This window comes from Oncorhynchus gorbuscha, unplaced genomic scaffold, assembly GCF_021184085.1.
Source record: "Oncorhynchus gorbuscha isolate QuinsamMale2020 ecotype Even-year unplaced genomic scaffold, OgorEven_v1.0 Un_scaffold_5785, whole genome shotgun sequence".
Classification (NCBI taxonomy): Eukaryota; Metazoa; Chordata; class Actinopteri; order Salmoniformes; family Salmonidae; genus Oncorhynchus; species Oncorhynchus gorbuscha.
The window spans coordinates 1-20,000 of NW_025749510.1; the positions used below are offsets into that span (position 1 = coordinate 1).

The 20,000-nt window shown below is 41.8% G+C and overlaps 16 non-coding genes across 16 annotated transcripts; all 16 read right to left on the reverse strand.

Annotated features, from left to right (window-relative positions):
• Positions 1–925: 925 nt before the first annotated feature.
• trnar-acg lies at positions 926–998 on the reverse strand. The gene has a single exon. It is a non-coding gene; the product is annotated as a tRNA-Arg (tRNA).
• Positions 999–1,581: 583 nt separating this feature from the next.
• Positions 1,582–1,654, reverse strand: trnar-acg. The gene has a single exon. It is a non-coding gene; the product is annotated as a tRNA-Arg (tRNA).
• Positions 1,655–1,956: 302 nt separating this feature from the next.
• trnae-uuc lies at positions 1,957–2,028 on the reverse strand. Its single transcript has one exon. It is a non-coding gene; the product is annotated as a tRNA-Glu (tRNA).
• A 2,128-nt stretch (positions 2,029–4,156) lies between these two features.
• Positions 4,157–4,229, reverse strand: trnar-acg. The gene has a single exon. It is a non-coding gene; the product is annotated as a tRNA-Arg (tRNA).
• A 301-nt stretch (positions 4,230–4,530) lies between these two features.
• On the reverse strand, positions 4,531–4,602 carry trnae-uuc. The gene has a single exon. It is a non-coding gene; the product is annotated as a tRNA-Glu (tRNA).
• A 393-nt stretch (positions 4,603–4,995) lies between these two features.
• Positions 4,996–5,068, reverse strand: trnar-acg. Its single transcript has one exon. It is a non-coding gene; the product is annotated as a tRNA-Arg (tRNA).
• Positions 5,069–7,058: 1,990 nt separating this feature from the next.
• trnae-uuc lies at positions 7,059–7,130 on the reverse strand. Its single transcript has one exon. It is a non-coding gene; the product is annotated as a tRNA-Glu (tRNA).
• Positions 7,131–7,339: 209 nt separating this feature from the next.
• trnar-acg lies at positions 7,340–7,412 on the reverse strand. Its single transcript has one exon. It is a non-coding gene; the product is annotated as a tRNA-Arg (tRNA).
• Positions 7,413–11,526: 4,114 nt separating this feature from the next.
• Positions 11,527–11,599, reverse strand: trnar-acg. Its single transcript has one exon. It is a non-coding gene; the product is annotated as a tRNA-Arg (tRNA).
• A 296-nt stretch (positions 11,600–11,895) lies between these two features.
• Positions 11,896–11,967, reverse strand: trnae-uuc. Its single transcript has one exon. It is a non-coding gene; the product is annotated as a tRNA-Glu (tRNA).
• A 1,245-nt stretch (positions 11,968–13,212) lies between these two features.
• trnae-uuc lies at positions 13,213–13,284 on the reverse strand. The gene has a single exon. It is a non-coding gene; the product is annotated as a tRNA-Glu (tRNA).
• A 434-nt stretch (positions 13,285–13,718) lies between these two features.
• On the reverse strand, positions 13,719–13,791 carry trnar-acg. Its single transcript has one exon. It is a non-coding gene; the product is annotated as a tRNA-Arg (tRNA).
• A 585-nt stretch (positions 13,792–14,376) lies between these two features.
• Positions 14,377–14,449, reverse strand: trnar-acg. The gene has a single exon. It is a non-coding gene; the product is annotated as a tRNA-Arg (tRNA).
• Positions 14,450–15,034: 585 nt separating this feature from the next.
• On the reverse strand, positions 15,035–15,107 carry trnar-acg. The gene has a single exon. It is a non-coding gene; the product is annotated as a tRNA-Arg (tRNA).
• Positions 15,108–15,693: 586 nt separating this feature from the next.
• On the reverse strand, positions 15,694–15,766 carry trnar-acg. Its single transcript has one exon. It is a non-coding gene; the product is annotated as a tRNA-Arg (tRNA).
• A 2,171-nt stretch (positions 15,767–17,937) lies between these two features.
• trnae-uuc lies at positions 17,938–18,009 on the reverse strand. The gene has a single exon. It is a non-coding gene; the product is annotated as a tRNA-Glu (tRNA).
• Positions 18,010–20,000: the final 1,991 nt, after the last annotated feature.

The window sequence follows — 20,000 nt, forward strand, 5'->3', positions numbered from 1 at the left end:
CCATATGGGAAGAAACATACTTAAAATACACATCACAGTCAAATCTTTAAATGTTGACATTATGCCTGTTTGATTTAAAAGCTACATCTTTTAATACAGTATCATTCCCTGCTTGATTTCAGTCAATTAAACAAAGTATTGAGCCAGCCAGGAGTCGAACCTAGAATCTTCTGATCCGTAGTCAGACACGTTATCCATTGCGCCACTGGCACCATTCTAAACTGAAGTCAGGTCACAGCTAGACCAGTGTACACAGTCATAGCGTCTGTCAACAACAAGGTTCCTTGGTTTTCTGTTTCAGATGCATATCTTAATTTGATCCTCCTGTTGTTGCATGAATTTTACTGCAGAGCAAGAAATGCAGCCATGAAGTGTATTCAACGTTTAAAAATAATTGTATAATTGAATCTACATAACATGTCACATTTCCTGTTGCTGAGGGAATATTGTTGTGTTGTGAGAAACTGCTGCATCTGTTGTTACACAAGTGGGTACCTAATGACAAGATATTCTTTCCCATACCGGGAGTTGAACCCAGGCCACCTGGGTGAAAACCAGAATCCTAACCGCTAGACCATATGGGAAGACACATACTTAAAATACACATCACAGACAAATCTTTAAATGTTGACATTATGCCTGTTTGATTTAAAAGCTACATCTTTTTTTTTAATACAGTATCATCTTGATTTTTTCAAAGTATTCAGAGATCCGTAGTCAGACACGTTATCCATTCAAATCAAATCAAATCAAATGTTATTTGTCACATACACATGGTTAGCAGATGTTAATGCGAAATGTCAATGCAGATGAAATCCAAAACTATGAAATCTGTCTAAAATGTGTTTGAAGTGAGAACAGCCAGAAGCACTGAAAGGTATACAGTATCATTCCCAGCTTGATTTCAGTCAATTAAATAAAGTATTGAGCCAGCCAGGAGTCGAACCTAGAATCTTCTGATCCGTAGTCAGACACGTTATCCATTGCGCCACTGGCCCCACGTCTAAGCTGAAGTCAGGTCACAGCTAGAACAGTGTACACAGTCATGGCGTCTGTCAGCAAAAAGGTTCCTTGGTTTTCTGTTTCAGATGCATATGTTAATTTGATCCTCCTGTTGTTGCATGAATTTTACTGCAGAGCAAGAAATGCAGCCATGAAGTGTATTCAACGTTTAAAAGCCTTGTATAATTTTAATCTACATAACAAGTCACATTTCCTGTTGCTGAGGGAATATTGTTGTGTTGTGAGAAACTGCTGCATCTGTTGTTACACAAGTGGGTACCTAAAGAAAATATATTCTTTCCCATACCGGGAGTTGAACACGGCCACCTGGGTGAAAACCAGGAATCCTAACCGCTAGACCATATGGGAAGACACATACTTAAAATACACATCACAGACAAATCTTTAAATGTTGACATTATGCCTGTTGGATTCAAAAACTACATCTTTTTTCTCAGAGATGTTGGGGAATGTCCAGATGAAATCTGTCTAAAATGTGTTTAAAGTGAGAACAGCCAGAAGCACTGAAAGATATACAGTATCATTCCGAGCTTGATTTCAGTCAATTAAATAAAGTATTGAGCCAGCCAGGAGTCGAACCTAGAATCTTCTGATCCGTAGTCAGACACGTTATCCATTGCGCCACTGGCCCCACGTCTAAGCTGAAGTCAGGTCACAGCTAGACCAGTGTACACAGTCATGGCGTCTGTCAACAACAAGGTTCCTTGGTTTTCTGTTTCAGATGCATATCTTAATTTGATCCTCCTGTTGTTGCATGAATTTTACTGCAGAGCAAGAAATGCAGCCATGAAGTGTATTCAACGTTTAAAAATAATTGTATAATTTGAATCTACATAACAAGTCACATTTCTGTTGCTGAGGGAATATTGTTGTGTTGTGAGAAACTGCTGCATCTGTTGTTACACAAGTGGGTACCTAACGAAAATATATTCTTTCCCATACCGGGAGTTGAACCCGGGCCACCTGGGTGAAAACCAGGAATCCTAACCACTAGACCATATGGGAAGACACATACTTAAAATACACATCACAGACAAATCTTTAAATGTTGACATTATGCCTGTTTGATTTAAAAGCTACATCTTTTTTTTTAATACAGTATCATTCCCTGCTTGATTTCAGTCAATTAAACAAAGTATTGAGCCAGCCAGGAGTCGAACCTAGAATCTTCTGATCCGTAGTCAGACACGTTATCCATTCAAATCAAATCAAATCAAATATTATTTGTCACATACACATGGTTAGCAGATGTTAATGAGAGTGTAGCGAAATGCTTGTGCTTCTAGTTCCGACAATGCAGTGATAACCAACAAGTAATCTAACTAACAATTCCAAAACTACTGTCTTATACACAGTGTAAGGGGATAAGGAACATGTACATAAGGATATATGAATGAGTGATGGTACAGAGCAGCATACAGTAGATGGTATCGAGTACAGTATATACATATGAGATGAGTGTGTAGACAAAGTAAACAAAGTGGCATAGTTAAAGTGGCTAGTGATACATGTGTTACATAAGGATGCAGTCGATGATGTAGAGTACAGTATATACATATGCATATGAGATGAATAATGTAGGGTAAGTAACATTATATAAGGTAGCATTGTTTAAAGTGGCTAGTGATATATTTACATCATTTCCCATCAATTCCCATTATTAAAATGGCTGGAGTTGGGTCAGTGTCAATGACAGTGTGTTGGCAGCAGCCACTCAATGTTAGTGGTGGCTGTTTAACAGTCTGATGGCCTTGAGATAGAAGCTGTTTTTCAGTCTCTCGGTCCCAGCTTTGATGCACCTGTACTGACCTCGCCTTCTGGATGATAGCGGGGTGAACAGGCAGTGGTTCGGGTGGTTGATGTCCTTGATGATCTTTATGGCCTTCCTGTAACAACGGGTGGTGTAGGTGTCCTGGAGGGCAGGTAGTTTGCCCCGGTGATGCGTTGTGCAGTCCTCACTACCCTCTGGAGAGCCTTACGGTTGAGGGCGGAGCAGTTGCCGTACCAGGCGGTGATACAGCCCGCCAGGATGCTCTCGATTGTGCATCTGTAGAAGTTTGTGAGTGCTTTTGGTGACAAGCCGAATTTCTTCAGCCTCCTGAGGTTGAATAGGCGCTGCTGCGCCTTCTTCACGACGCTGTCAGTGTGAGTGGACCAATTCAGTTTGTCTGTGATGTGTATGCCGAGGAACTTAAAACTAGCTACCCTCTCCACTACTGTTCCATCGATGTGGATAGGGGGGTGTTCCCTCTGCTGTTTCCTGAAGTCCACAATCATCTCCTTAGTTTTGTTGACGTTGAGTGTGAGGTTATTTTCCTGACACCACACTCCGAGGGCCCTCACCTCCTCCCTGTAGGCCGTCTCGTCGTTGTTGGTAATCAAGCCTACCACTGTTGTGTCGTCCGCAAACTTGATGATTGAGTTGGAGGCGTGCGTGGCCACGCAGTCGTGGGTGAACAGGGAGTACAGGAGAGGGCTCAGAACGCACCCTTGTGGGGCCCCCGTGTTGAGGATCAGCGGGGAGGAGATGTTGTTGCCTACCCTCACTGGCACCACGTCTAAGCTGAAGTCAGGTCACAGCTAGACAAATGTACACAGTCAAAAGCGTCTGTCAACAACAAGGTTCCTTGGTTTTCTGTTTCAGATGCATATCTTAATTTGATCCTCCTGTTGTTGCATGAATTTTACTGCAGAGCAAGAAATGCAACCATGAAGTGTATTTAACGTTTAAAAAGCCTTGTATAATTTGAATCTACATAACATGTCACATTTCCTGAGCGAATATTGTTGTGTTGTGAGAAACTGCTGCATCTGTTGTTACACAAGTGCGTACCTAACGACAAGATATTCTTTCCCATACCGGGAGTTGAACCCAGGCAACCTGGGTGAAAACCAGGAATCCTAACTGCTAGACCATATGGGAAGACACATACTTAAAATACACATCACAGACAAATCTTTAAATGTTGACATTATGCCTGTTGGATTTAAAAGCAACATCTTTTTTCTCAGAGAGGTTGGGGAATGTCCAGATGAAATCCATCTATAATGTGTTTGAAGTGAGAACAGCCAGAAGCACTGAAAGGTAAACAGTATCATTCCCAGCTTGATTTCAGTCAATTAAGTAAATTATTGAGCCAGCCAGGAGTCGAACCTAGAATCTTCTGATCCGTAGTCAGACACGTTATCCATTGCGCCACTGGCCCCACGTCTAAGCTGAAGTCAGGTCACAGCTAGACCAGTGTACACAGTCATAGCATCTGTCAAAACAAGGTTCCTTGGTTTTCTGTTTCAGATGCATATCTTAATTTGATCCTCCTGTTGTTGCATGAATTTTACTGCAGAGCAAGAAATGCAGCCATGAAGTGTATTCAACGTTTAAAAAATGTTATATAATATGAATCTACATAACATGTCACATTTCCTGTTGCTGAGTGAATATTGTTGTGTTTGTGAAAGTACTGCATCTGTTGTTACACAAGTGCGTACCTAATGACAAGTTATTCTTTCCCATACCGGGAGTTGAACCCGGGCCACCTGGGTGAAAACCAGGAATCCTAACCGCTAGACCATATGGGAAGACACATACTTAAAATACACATCACAGACAAATCTTAATTTGATCCTCCTGTTTTATGAATTTTGTGTTGTTGAAACATCTGTTGTTACACAAGTGGGTACCTAATGACAAGTTATTCTTTCCCATACAGGAGTTGAACCCGGGCCACCTGGGTGAAAACCAGGAATCCTAACCGCTAGACCATATGGGAAGAAACATACACATCACAGACAAATCTTTAAATGTTGACATCATGTCTGTTGGATTTAAAAGCTACATCTTTTTTTCTCAGAGATGTTGGGGAATGTCCAGATGAAATCCGTCTAAAATGTGTTTAAAGTGAGAACAGCCAGAAGCACTGAAAGGTATACAGTATCATTCCCAGCTTGATTTCAGTAAATTAAATAAAGTATTGAGCCAGCCAGGAGTCGAACCTAGAATCTTCTGATCCGTAGTCAGACACGTTATCCATTGCGCCACTGGCCCCACGTCTAGGCTGAAGTCAGGTCACAGCTAGACCAGTGTACACAGTCATAGCGTCTCTCAACAACAAGGTTCCTTGGTTTTCTGTTTCAGATGCATATCTTAATTTGATCCTCCTGTTGTTGCATGAATTTTACTGCAGAGCAAGAAATGCAACCATTAAGTGAATTCAACGTTTAAAAAGCCTTGTATAATTTGAATCTACATGACATGTCACATTTCCTGTTGCTGAGGGAATATTGTTTTGTGAAACTGCTGCATCTGTTGTTACACAAGTGCGTACCTAATGACAAGTTATTCTTTCTTATACCGGGAGTTGAACCTAGGCCACCTGGGTGAAAACCAGGAATCCTATTCAACGTTTAAAAAGCCTTGTATAATTTGAATCTACATAACTTGTCACATTTCCTGTTGCTGAGGGAATATTGTTGTGTTGTGAGAAACTGCTGCATCTGTTGTTACACAAGTGGGTACCTTAAAAGATATTCTTTCCCATACCACCTGGGTGAAAACCAGGAATCTAACCGCTAGACCATATGGGTAGACAAAAACTTAAAATACACATCACAGACAAATCTTTAAATGTTGACATTATGCCTGTTGGATTTAAAAGCGACATCTTTTTTTTCTCAGAGATGTTGGGGAATGTCCAGATGAAATCCGTCTAAAATGTGTTTGAAGTGACAACAGCCAGAAGCACTGAAAGGTATACAGTATCATTCCCAGCTTGATTTCATTCAATTAAACAAAGTATTGAGGCAGCCAGGAGTCAACCTAGAATCTTCTGATCCGTATTCAGACACGTTATCCATTGCGCCACTGGCCCCACGTCTAAGCTGAAGTCAGGTCACAGCTAGACCAGTGTACACAGTCATAGTGTCTCTCAACAACAAGGTTCCTTTTTTTCTGTTTCAGATGCATATCTTAATTTGATCCTCCTGTTGTTGCATGAATTTTACTGCAGAGCAAGAAATGCAGCCATGAAGTGTATTCAACGTTTAAAAAGCCATGTATAATTTGAATCTACATAACAAGTCACATTTCCTGTTGCTGAGGGAATATTGTTGTGTTGTGAGAAACTGCTGCATCTGTTGTTACACAAGCACGTACCTAACGACAATATATTCTTTCCCATACCGGGAATTGAAACCTGGCCACCTGGGTGAAAACCAGGAATCCTTACCGCTAGACCATATGGGAAGAAACATACTTAAAATACACATCACAGTCAAATCTTTAAATGTTGACATTATGCCTGTTTGATATAAAAGCTACATCTTTTTTTAATACAGTATCATTCCCTGCTTGATTTCAGTCAATTAAACAAAGTATTGAGCCAGCCAGGAGTCGAAACTAGAATCTTCTGAACCGTAGTCAGACACGTTATCCATAGCACCACTGGCCCTACATCTAAGCTTAAGTCAGGTCACAGCTAGACCAGTGTACACAGTCATAGTGTCTGTCAACAACAAGGTTCCTTGGTTTTCTGTTTCAGATGCATATCTTAATTTGATCCTCCTGTTGTTGCATGAATTTTACTGCAGAGCAAGAAATCCAGCCATGAAGTTTATTCAACGTTTAAAAAGCTTTGTATATACATAACATGTCACATTTCCTGTTGCTGAGAGAATATTGTTTTGTTGTGTGAAACTGCTGCATCTGTTGTTACACAAGTGGGTCCTAACGATAAGATGATCTTTCCCATACCGGGAGTTTGGCCACCTGGGTGAAAACCAGGAATTGCTCAACAATACTTAGGTTCCTTGTTTTTCTGTTTCAGATGCATATCTTAATTTGATCCTCCTGTTGTTGCATGAATTTTACTGCAGAGCAAGAAATGCAGCCATGAAGTTTATTCAACGTTTAAAAAGCTTTGTATAATTTGAATCTACATAACATGTCACATTTCCTGTTGCTGAGGGAATATTGTTGTGTTGTGAGAAACTGCTGCATCTGTTGTTACACAAGTGGGTACCTAACGACAAGATATTCTTTCCCATACCGGGAGTTGAACCCGGGCCACCTGGGTGAAAACCAGGAATCCTAACCACTAGACCATATGGGAAGACACATACTTAAAATACACATCACAGACAAATCTTTAAATGTTGACATTATGCCTGTTGGATTCAAAAGCTACATCTTTTTCTCAGAGATGTTGGGGAATGTCCAGATGAAATCCGTCTAAAATGTGTTTAAAGTGAGAACAGCCAGAAGCACTGAAAGGTATACAGTATCATTCCCAGCTTGATTTCAGTCAATTAAATAAAGTATTGAGCCAGCCAGGAGTCGAACCTAGAATCTTCTGATCCGTAGTCAGACACGTTATCCATTGCGCCACTGGCCCCACGTCTAAGCTGAAGTCAGGTCACAGCTAGACCAGTGTACACAGTCATGGCGTCTGTCAACAACAAGGTTCCTTGGTTTTCTGTTTCAGATGCATATCTTAATTTGATCCTCCTGTTGTTGCATGAATTTTACTGCAGAGCAAGAAATGCAGCCATGAAGTGTATTCAACGTTTAAAAAGCCTTGTATAATTTGAATCTACATAACAAGTCACATTTCCTGTTGCTGAGGGAATATTGTTGTGTTGTGAGAAACTGCTGCATCTGTTGTTACACAAGTGGGTACCTAACGAAATATATTCTTTCCCATACCGGGAGTTGAACCCGGGCCACCTGGGTGAAAACCAGGAATCCTAACACTAGACCATATGGGAAGACACATACTTAAAATACACATCACAGACAAATCTTTAAATGTTGACATTATGCCTGTTTGATTTAAAAGCTACATCTTTTTTTAATACAGTATCATTCCCTGCTTGATTTCAGTCAATTAAACAAAGTATTGAGCCAGCCAGGAGTCGAACCTAGAATCTTCTGATCCGTAGTCAGACACGTTATCCATTCAAATCAAATCAAATCAAATGTTATTTGTCACATACACATGGTTAGCAGATGTTAATGAGAGTGTAGCGAAATGCTTGTGCTTCTAGTTCCGACAATGCAGTGATAACCAACAAGTAATCTAACTAACAATTCCAAAACTACTGTCTTATACACAGTGTAAGGGGATAAGGAACATGTACATAAGGATATATGAATGAGTGATGGTACAGAGCAGCATACAGTAGATGGTATCGAGTACAGTATATACATATGAGATGAGTGTGTAGACAAAGTAAACAAAGTGGCATAGTTAAAGTGGCTAGTGATACATGTGTTACATAAGGATGCAGTCGATGATGTAGAGTACAGTATATACATATGCATATGAGATGAATAATGTAGGGTAAGTAACATTATATAAGGTAGCATTGTTTAAAGTGGCTAGTGATATATTTACATCATTTCCCATCAATTCCCATTATTAAAATGGCTGGAGTTGGGTCAGTGTCAATGACAGTGTGTTGGCAGCAGCCACTCAATGTTAGTGGTGGCTGTTTAACAGTCTGATGGCCTTGAGATAGAAGCTGTTTTTCAGTCTCTCGGTCCCAGCTTTGATGCACCTGTACTGACCTCGCCTTCTGGATGATAGCGGGGTGAACAGGCAGTGGTTCGGGTGGTTGATGTCCTTGATGATCTTTATGGCCTTCCTGTAACAACGGGTGGTGTAGGTGTCCTGGAGGGCAGGTAGTTTGCCCCGGTGATGCGTTGTGCAGTCCTCACTACCCTCTGGAGAGCCTTACGGTTGAGGGCGGAGCAGTTGCCGTACCAGGCGGTGATACAGCCCGCCAGGATGCTCTCGATTGTGCATCTGTAGAAGTTTGTGAGTGCTTTTGGTGACAAGCCGAATTTCTTCAGCCTCCTGAGGTTGAATAGGCGCTGCTGCGCTTCTTCACGACGCTGTCAGTGTGAGTGGACCAATTCAGTTTGTCTGTGATGTGTATGCCGAGGAACTTAAAACTAGCTACCCTCTCCACTACTGTTCCATCGATGTGGATAGGGGGGTGTTCCCTCTGCTGTTTCCTGAAGTCCACAATCATCTCCTTAGTTTTGTTGACGTTGAGTGTGAGGTTATTTTCCTGACACCACACTCCGAGGGCCCTCACCTCCTCCCTGTAGGCCGTCTCGTCGTTGTTGGTAATCAAGCCTACCACTGTTGTGTCGTCCGCAAACTTGATGATTGAGTTGGAGGCGTGCTTGGCCACGCAGTCGTGGGTGAACAGGGAGTACAGGAGAGGGCTCAGAACGCACCTTTGTGGGGCCCCCGTGTTGAGGATCAGCGGGAGGAGATGTTGTTGCCTACCCTCACTGGCACCACGTCTAAGCTGAAGTCAGGTCACAGCTAGACAAATGTACACAGTCAAAAGCGTCTGTCAACAACAAGGTTCCTTGGTTTTCTGTTTCAGATGCATATCTTAATTTGATCCTCCTGTTGTTGCATGAATTTTACTGCAGAGCAAGAAATGCAACCATGAAGTGTATTTAACGTTTAAAAGCCTTGTATAATTTGAATCTACATAACATGTCACATTTCCTGAGCGAATATTGTTGTGTTGTGAGAAACTGCTGCATCTGTTGTTACACAAGTGCGTACCTAACGACAAGATATTCTTTCCCATACCGGGAGTTGAACCCAGGCAACCTGGGTGAAAACCAGGAATCCTAACTGCTAGACCATATGGGAAGACACATACTTAAAATACACATCACAGACAAATCTTTAAATGTTGACATTATGCCTGTTGGATTTAAAAGCATCTGTTGTTACACAAGTGGATACCCTAAGTTGAACCCGGGCCACCTGGGTGAAAACCAGGAATCCTAACCGCTAGACCATATGGGAAGACACATAGTTAAAACACACATCACAGACAAATCTTTAAATGTTGACATCATGCCTGTTGGATTTAAAAGCTAAATCTTTTTTTCTCAGAGATGTCGGGGAATGTCCAGATGAAATCCGTCTAAAATGTGTTTGAAGTGAGAACAGCCAGAAGCACTGAAAGGTTTACAGTATCATTCCCAGCTTGATTTCAGTCAATTAAATAAAGTATTGAGCCAGCCAGGAGTAAAACCTAGAATCTTCTGATCCGTAGTCAGACACGTTATCCATTTGCGCCACTGGCCACGCGTCTAAGCTGAAGTCAGGTCACAGCTAGACCAGTGTTCACAGTCATGGCGTCTGTCAACAACAAGGTTCCTTGGTTTTCTGTTTCAGATGCATATCTTAATTTGATCCTCCTGTTGTTGCATGAATTTTACTGCAGAGCAAGAAATGCAGCCATGAAGTCTATTCAACGTTTAAAAAGCCTTGTATAATTTGAATCTACATAACATGTCACATTTCCTGTTGCTGAGGGAATATTGTTGTGTTGTGAGAAACTGCTGCATCTGTTGTTACACAAGTGGGTACCTAACGAAAATATATTGTTTCCATACCGGCAGTTGAACCTAGTCTACCTGGGTGAAAACCAGGAATCCTAACCGCTAGACCATATGGGAAGACACATACTATATATGAATGAGTGATGGTACAGAGCAGCATACAGTAGATGGTATCGAGTACAGTATATACATATGAGATGAGTGTGTAGACAAAGTAAACAAAGTGGCATAGTTAAAGTGGCTAGTGATACATGTGTTACATAAGGATGCAGTCGATGATGTAGAGTACAGTATATACATATGCATATGAGATGAATAATGTAGGGTAAGTAACATTATATAAGGTAGCATTGTTTAAAGTGGCTAGCGATATATTTACATCATTTCCCATCAATTCCCATTATTAAAATGGCTGGAGTTGGGTCAGTGTCAATGACAGTGTGTTGGCAGCAGCCACTCAATGTTAGTGGTGGCTGTTTAACAGTCTGATGGCCTTGAGATAGAAGCTGTTTTTCAGTCTCTCGGTCCCAGCTTTGATGCACCTGTACTGACCTCGCCTTCTGGATGATAGCGGGGTGAACAGGCAGTGGTTCGGGTGGTTGATGTCCTTGATGATCTTTATGGCCTTCCTGTAACAACGGGTGGTGTAGGTGTCCTGGAGGGCAGGTAGTTTGCCCCCGGTGATGCGTTGTGCAGTCCTCACTACCCTCTGGAGAGCCTTACGGTTGAGGGCGGAGCAGTTGCCGTACCAGGCGGTGATACAGCCCGCCAGGATGCTGTCGATTATGCATCTGTAGAAGTTTGTGAGTGCTTTTGGTGACAAGCCGAATTTCTTCAGCCTCCTGAGGTTGAATAGGCGCTGCTGCGCCTTCTTCACGACGCTGTCGGTGTGAGTGGACCAATTCAGTTTGTCTGTGATGTGTATGCCGAGGAACTTAAAACTAGCTACCCTCTCCACTACTGTTCCATCGATGTGGATAGGGGGGTGTTCCCTCTGCTGTTTCCTGAAGTCCACAATCATCTCCTTAGTTTTGTTGACGTTGAGTGTGAGGTTATTTTCCTGACACCACACTCCGAGTGTAAACAGTATCATTCCCAGCTTGATTTCAGTCAATTAAGTAAATTATTGAGCCAGCCAGGAGTCGAACCTAGAATCTTCTGATCCGTAGTCAGACACGTTATCCATTGCGCCACTGGCCCCACGTCTAAGCTAAAGTCAGGTCACAGCTAGACCAGTGTACACAGTCATAGCATCTGTCAAAAACAAGGTTCCTTGGTTTTCTGTTTCAGATGCATATGTTAATTTGATCCTCCTGTTGTTGCATGAATTTTACTGCAGAGCAAGAAATGCAGCCATGAAGTGTATTCAACGTTTAAAAATAATTGTATAATTTGAATCTACATGACATGTCACATTGCTGAGTGAATATTGTTGTGTTGTGTGAAAGTACTGCATCTGTTGTTACACAAGTGCGTACCTAATGACAAGTTATTCTTTCCCATACCGGGAGTTGAACCCGGGCCACCTGGGTGAAAACCAGGAATCCTAACCGCTAGACCATATGGGAAGACACATACTTAAAATACACATCACAGACAAATCTTTAAATGTTGACATCATGCCTGTTGGATTCAAAAACTACATCTTTTTTTCTCAGAGATGTTGGGGAATGTCCAGATGAAATCTGTCTAAAATGTGTTTGAAGTGAGAACAGCCAGAAGCACTGAAAGATATACAGTATCATTCCCAGCTTGATTTCAGTCAATTAAATAAAGTATTGAGCCAGCCAGGAGTCAAACCAAGAATCTTCTGATCCGTAGTCAGACACGTTATCCATTGCGCCACTGGCCCCACATCTAAGCTGAAGTCAGGTCACAGCTAGAACAGTGTACACAGTCATGGCGTCTGTCAGCAAAAAGGTTCCTTGGTTTTCTGTTTCAGATGCATATGTTAATTTGATCCTCCTGTTGTTGCATGAATTTTACTGCAGAGCAAGAAATGCAGCCATGAAGTGTATTCAACGTTTAAAAAGCCTTGTATAATTTTAATCTACATAACAAGTCACATTTCCTGTTGCTGAGGGAATATTGTTGTGTTGTGAGAAACTGCTGCATCTGTTGTTACACAAGTGGGTACCTAAAGAAAATATGTTCTTTCCCATACCGGGAGTTGAACACGGCCACCTGGGTGAAAACCAGGAATCCTAACCGCTAGACCATATGGGAAGACATATACTTAAAATACACATCACAGACAAATCTTTAAATGTTGACATTATGCCTGTTGGATTCAAAAACTACATCTTTTTTTCTCAGAGATGTTGGGGAATGTCCAGATGAAATCCGTCTAAAATGTGTTTAAAGTGAGAACAGCCAGAAGCACTGAAAGATATACAGTATCATTCCGAGCTTGATTTCAGTCAATTAAATAAAGTATTGAGCCAGCCAGGAGTCGAACCTAGAATCTTCTGATCCGTAGTCAGACACGTTATCCATTGCACCACTGGCCCCACGTCTAAGCTGAAGTCAGGTCACAGCTAGACCAGTGTACACAGTCATGGCGTCTGTCAACAACAAGGTTCCTTGGTTTTCTGTTTCAGATGCATATCTTAATTTGATCCTCCTGTTGTTGCATGAATTTTACTGCAGAGCAAGAAATGCAGCCATGAAGTGTATTCAACATTTAAAAAGCCATGTATAATTTGAATCTACATAACAAGTCACATTTCCTGTTGCTGAGGGAATATTGTTGTGTTGTGAGAAACTGCTGCATCTGTTGTTACACAAGTGGGTACCTAACGAAAATATATTCTTTCCCATACCGGGAGTTGAACCCGGGCCACCTGGGTGAAAACCAGGAATCCTAACCACTAGACCATATGGGAAGACACATACTTAAAATACACATCACAGACAAATCTTTAAATGTTGACATTATGCCTGTTTGATTTAAAAGCTACATCTTTTTTTTAATACAGTATAATTCCCTGCTTGATTTCAGTCAATTAAACAAAGTATTGAGCCAGCCAGGAGTCGAACCTAGAATCTTCTGATCCGTAGTCAGACACGTTATCCATTCAAATCAAATCAAATCAAATGTTATTCGTCACATACACATGGTTAGCAGATGTTAATGAGAGTGTAGCGAAATGCTTGTGCTTCTAGTTCCGACAATGCAGTGATAACCAACAAGTAATCTAACTAACAATTCCAAAACTATGAAATCTGTCTAGAATGTGTTTGAAGTGAGAACAGCCAGAAGCACTGAAAGGTATACAGTATCATTCCCAGCTTGATTTCAGTCAATTAAATAAAGTATTGAGCCAGCCAGGAGTCGAACCTAGAATCTTCTGATCCGTAGTCAGACACGTTATCCATTGCGCCACTGGCCCCACGTCTAAGCTGAAGTCAGGTCACAGCTAGAACAGTGTACACAGTCATGGCGTCTGTCAGCAAAAAGGTTCCTTGGTTTTCTGTTTCAGATGCATATGTTAATTTGATCCTCCTGTTGTTGCATGAATTTTACTGCAGAGCAAGAAATGCAGCCATGAAGTGTATTCAACGTTTAAAAAGCCTTGTATAATTTTAATCTACATAACAAGTCACATTTCCTGTTGCTGAGGGAATATTGTTGTGTTGTGAGAAACTGCTGCATCTGTTGTTACACAAGTGGGTACCTAAAGAAAATATGTTCTTTCCCATACCGGGAGTTGAACACGGCCACCTGGGTGAAAACCAGGAATCCTAACCGCTAGACCATATGGGAAGACACATACTTAAAATACACATCACAGACAAATCTTTAAATGTTGACATCATGCCTGTTGGATTCAAAAACTACATCTTTTTTTCTCAGAGATGTTGGGGAATGTCCAGATGAAATCTGTCTAAAATGTGTTTGAAGTGAGAACAGCCAGAAGCACTGAAAGATATACAGTATCATTCCGAGCTTGATTTCAGTCAATTAAATAAAGTATTGAGCCAGCCAGGAGTCGAACCTAGAATCTTCTGATCCGTAGTCAGACACGTTATCCATTGCGCCACTGGCCCCACGTCTAAGCTGAAGTCAGGTCACAGCTAGACCAGTGTACACAGTCATGGCGTCTGTCAACAACAAGGTTCCTTGGTTTTCTGTTTCAGATGCATATCTTAATTTGATCCTCCTGTTGTTGCATGAATTTTACTGCAGAGCAAGAAATGCAGCCATGAAGTGTATTCAACGTTTAAAAAGCCTTGTATAATTTTAATCTACATAACAAGTCACATTTCCTGTTGCTGAGGGAATATTGTTGTGTTGTGAGAAACTGCTGCATCTGTTGTTACACAAGTGGGTACCTAAAGAAAATATGTTCTTTCCCATACCGGGAGTTGAACACGGCCACCTGGGTGAAAACCAGGAATCCTAACCGCTAGACCATATGGGAAGACATATACTTAAAATACACATCACAGACAAATCTTTAAATGTTGACATCATGCCTGTTGGATTCAAAAACTACATCTTTTTTTCTCAGAGATGTTGGGGAATGTCCAGATGAAATCTGTCTAAAATGTGTTTGAAGTGAGAACAGCCAGAAGCACTGAAAGGTATACAGTATCATTCCCAGCTTGATTTCAGTCAATTAAATAAAGTATTGAGCCAGCCAGGAGTCGAACCTAGAATCTTCTGATCCGTAGTCAGACACGTTATCCATTGCGCCACTGGCCCCACGTCTAAGCTGAAGTCAGGTCACAGCTAGAACAGTGTACACAGTCATGGCGTCTGTCAACAACAAGGTTCCTTGGTTTTCTGTTTCAGATGCATATGTTAATTTGATCCTCCTGTTGTTGCATGAATTTTACTGCAGAGCAAGAAATGCAGCCATGAAGTGTATTCAACGTTTAAAAAGCCTTGTATAATTTTAATCTACATAACAAGTCACATTTCCTGTTGCTGAGGGAATATTGTTGTGTTGTGAGAAACTGCTGCATCTGTTGTTACACAAGTGGGTACCTAACGAAAATATATTATTTCCCATACTGGGAGTTGAACCCGGGCCACCTGGGTGAAAACCAGGAATCTTAACCGCTAGACCATATGGGAAGACACATACTTAAAATACACATCACAGACAAATCTTTAAATGTTGACATTATGCCTGTTGGATTCAAAAACTACATCTTTTTTTCTCAGAGATGTTGGGGAATGTCCAGATGAAATCTGTCTAAAATGTGTTTGAAGTGAGAACAGCCAGAAGCACTGAAAGGTATACAGTATCATTCCCAGCTTGATTTCAGTCAATTAAATAAAGTATTGAGCCAGCCAGGAGTCGAACCTAGAATCTTCTGATCCGTAGTCAGACACGTTATCCATTGCGCCACTGGCCCCACGTCTAAGCTGAAGTCAGGTCACAGCTAGAACAGTGTACACAGTCATGGCGTCTGTCAACAAAAAGGTTCCTTGGTTTTCTGTTTCAGATGCATATCTTCATTTGATCCTCCTGTTGTTGCATGAATTTTACTGCAGAGCAAGAAATGCAGCCATGAAGTGTATTCAACGTTTAAAAAGCCTTGTATAATTTTAATCTACATAACAAGTCACATTTCCTGTTGCTGAGGGAATATTGTTGTGTTGTGAGAAACTGCTGCATCTGTTGTTACACAAGTGGGTACCTAAAGAAAATATATTCTTTCCCATACCGGGAGTTGAACCCGGCCAGAGATGTTGGGGAATGTCCAGATGAAATCTGTCTAAAATGTGTTTGAAGTGAGAACAGCCAGAAGCACTGAAAGGTATACAGTATCATTCCCAGCTTGATTTCAGTCGATTAAACAAAGTATTGAGCCAGCCAGGAGTCCAACCTAGAATCTTCTGATCCGTAGTCAGACACGTTATCCATTCAAATCAAATCAAATCAAATTTTATTTGTCACATACACATGGTTAGCAGATGTTAATGCGAGTGTAGCGAAATGCTTGTGCTTCTAGTTCCGACAATGCAGTGATAACCAACAAGTAATCTAACTAACAATTCCAAAACTACTGTCTTATACACAGTGTAAGGGGATAAGGAACATGTACATAAGGATATATGAATGAGTGATGGTACAGAGCAGCATACAGTAGATGGTATCGAGTACAGTATATACATATGAGATGAGTGTGTAGACAAAGTAAACAAAGTGGCATAGTTAAAGTGGCTAGTGATACATGTGTTACATAAGGATGCAGTCGATGATGTAGAGTACAGTATATACATATGCATATGAGATGAATAATGTAGGGTAAGTAACATTATATAAGGTAGCATTGTTTAAAGTGGCTAGTGATATATTTACATCATTTCCCATCAATTCCCATTATTAAAATGGCTGGAGTTGGGTCAGTGTCAATGACAGTGTGTTGGCAGCAGCCACTCAATGTTAGTGGTGGCTGTTTAACAGTCTGATGGCCTTGAGATAGAAGCTGTTTTTCAGTCTCTCGGTCCCAGCTTTGATGCACCTGTACTGACCTCGCCTTCTGGATGATAGCGGGGTGAACAGGCATTGGTTCGGGTGGTTGATGTCCTTGATGATCTTTATGGCCTTCCTGTAACAACGGGTGGTGTAGGTGTCCTGGAGGGCAGGTAGTTTGCCCCCGGTGATGCGTTGTGCAGTCCTCACTACCCTCTGGAGAGCCTTACGGTTGAGGGCGGAGCAGTTGCCGTACCAGGCGGTGATACAGCCCGCCAGGATGCTCTCGATTGTGCATCTGTAGAAGTTTGTGAGTGCTTTTGGTGACAAGCCGAATTTCTTCAGCCTCCTGAGGTTGAATAGGCGCTGCTGCGCCTTCTTCACGACGCTGTCAGTGTGAGTGGACCAATTCAGTTTGTCTGTGATGTGTATGCCGAGGAACTTAAAACTAGCTACCCTCTCCACTACTGTTCCATCGATGTGGATAGGGGGTGTTCCCTCTGCTGTTTCCTGAAGTCCACAATCATCTCCTTAGTTTTGTTGACGTTGAGTGTGAGGTTATTTTCCTGACACCACACTCCGAGGGCCCTCACCTCCTCCCTGTAGGCCGTCTCGTCGTTGTTGGTAATCAAGCCTACCACTGTTGTGTCGTCCGCAAACTTGATGATTGAGTTGGAGGCGTGCGTGGCCACGCAGTCGTGGGTGAACAGGGAGTACAGGAGAGGGCTCAGAACGCACCCTTGTGGGGCCCCCGTGTTGAGGATCAGCGGGGAGGAGATGTTGTTGCCTACCCTCACTGGCACCACGTCTAAGCTGAAGTCAGGTCACAGCTAGACAAATGTACACAGTCAAAAGCGTCTGTCAACAACAAGGTTCCTTGGTTTTCTGTTTCAGATGCATATCTTAATTTGATCCTCCTGTTGTTGCATGAATTTTACTGCAGAGCAAGAAATGCAGCCATGAAGTGTATTCAACATTTAAAAAGCCTTGTATAATTTTAATCTACATAACATGTCACATTTCCTGTTGCTGAGGGAATATTGTTGTGTTGTGAGAAACTGCTGCATTTGTTGTTACACAAGTGGAAACCCTACGAAAATATATTCTTTCCCATACCGGGAGTTGAACCCGGGCCACCTGGGTGAAAACCAGGAATCCTAACCGCTAGACCATATGGGAAGACACATACTTAAAATACACATCACAGACAAATCTTTAAATGTTGACATTATGCCTGTTGGATTCAAAAAGTACATCTTTTTTTCTCAGAGATGTTGGGGAATGTCCAGATGAAATCCATCTAAAATGTGTTTAAAGTGAGAACAGCCAGAAACACTGAAAGGTATACAGTATCATTCTCAGCTTGATTTCAGTCAATTAAATAAAGTATTGAGCCAGCCAGGAGTAAAACCTAGAATCTTCTGATCCGTAGTCAGACACGTTATCCATTTCGCCACTGGCCCAACGTCTAAGCTGAAGTCAGGTCACAGCTAGACCAGTGTTCACAGTCATGGCGTCTGTCAACAACAAGGTTCCTTGGTTTTCTGTTTCAGATGCATATCTTAATTTGATCCTCCTGTTGTTGCATGAATTTTACTGCAGAGCAAGAAATGCAGCCATGAAGTCTATTCAACGTTTAAAAAGCCTTGTATAATTTGAATCTACATAACATGTCACATTTCCTGTTGCTGAGGGAATATTGTTGTGTTGTGAGAAACTGCTGCATCTGTTGTTACACAAGTGGGTACCTAACGAAAATATATTGTTTCCATACCGGCAGTTGTACCTAGTCTACCTGGGTGAAAACCAGGAATCCTAACCGCTAGACCATATGGGAAGACACATACTATATATGAATGAGTGATGGTACAGAGCAGCATACAGTAGATGGTATCGAGTACAGTATATACATATGAGATGAGTGTGTAGACAAAGTAAACAAAGTGGCATAGTTAAAGTGGCTAGTGATACATGTGTTACATAAGGATGCAGTCGATGATGTAGAGTACAGTATATACATATGCATATGAGATGAATAATGTAGGGTAAGTAACATTATATAAGGTAGCATTGTTTAAAGTGGCTAGCGATATATTTACATCATTTCCCATCAATTCCCATTATTAAAATGGCTGGAGTTGGGTCAGTGTCAATGACAGTGTGTTGGCAGCAGCCACTCAATGTTAGTGGTGGCTGTTTAACAGTCTGATGGCCTTGAGATAGAAGCTGTTTTTCAGTCTCTCGGTCCCAGCTTTGATGCACCTGTACTGACCTCGCCTTCTGGATGATAGCGGGGTGAACAGGCAGTGGTTCGGGTGGTTGATGTCCTTGATGATCTTTATGGCCTTCCTGTAACAACGGGTGGTGTAGGTGTCCTGGAGGGCAGGTAGTTTGCCCCCGGTGATGCGTTGTGCAGTCCTCACTACCCTCTGGAGAGCCTTACGGTTGAGGGCGGAGCAGTTGCCGTACCAGGCGGTGATACAGCCCGCCAGGATGCTCTCGATTATGCATCTGTAGAAGTTTGTGAGTGCTTTTGGTGACAAGCCGAATTTCTTCAGCCTCCTGAGGTTGAATAGGCGCTGCTGCGCCCTTCTTCACGACGCTGTCAGTGTGAGTGGACCAATTCAGTTTGTCTGTGATGTGTATGCCGAGGAACTTAAAACTAGCTACCCTCTCCACTACTGTTCCATCGATGTGGATAGGGGGGGTGTTCCCTCTGCTGTTTCCTGAAGTCCACAATCATCTCCTTAGTTTTGTTGACGTTGAGTGTGAGGTTATTTTCCTGACACCACACTCCGAGGGTAAACAGTATAATTCCCAGCTTGATTTCAGTCAATTAAGTAAATTATTGAGCTAGCCAGGAGTCAAACCTAGAATCTTCTGATCCGTAGTCAGACACGTTATCCATTGCGCCACTGGCCCCACGTCTAAGCTAAAGTCAGGTCACAGCTAGACCAGTGTACACAGTCATAGCATCTGTCAAAAACAAGGTTCCTTGGTTTTCTGTTTCAGATGCATATGTTAATTTGATCCTCCTGTTGTTGCATGAATTTTACTGCAGAGCAAGAAATGCAGCCATGAAGTGTATTCAACGTTTAAAAATTTGTATAATTTGAATATACATGACATGTCACATTGCTGAGTGAATATTGTTGTGTTGTGTGAAAGTA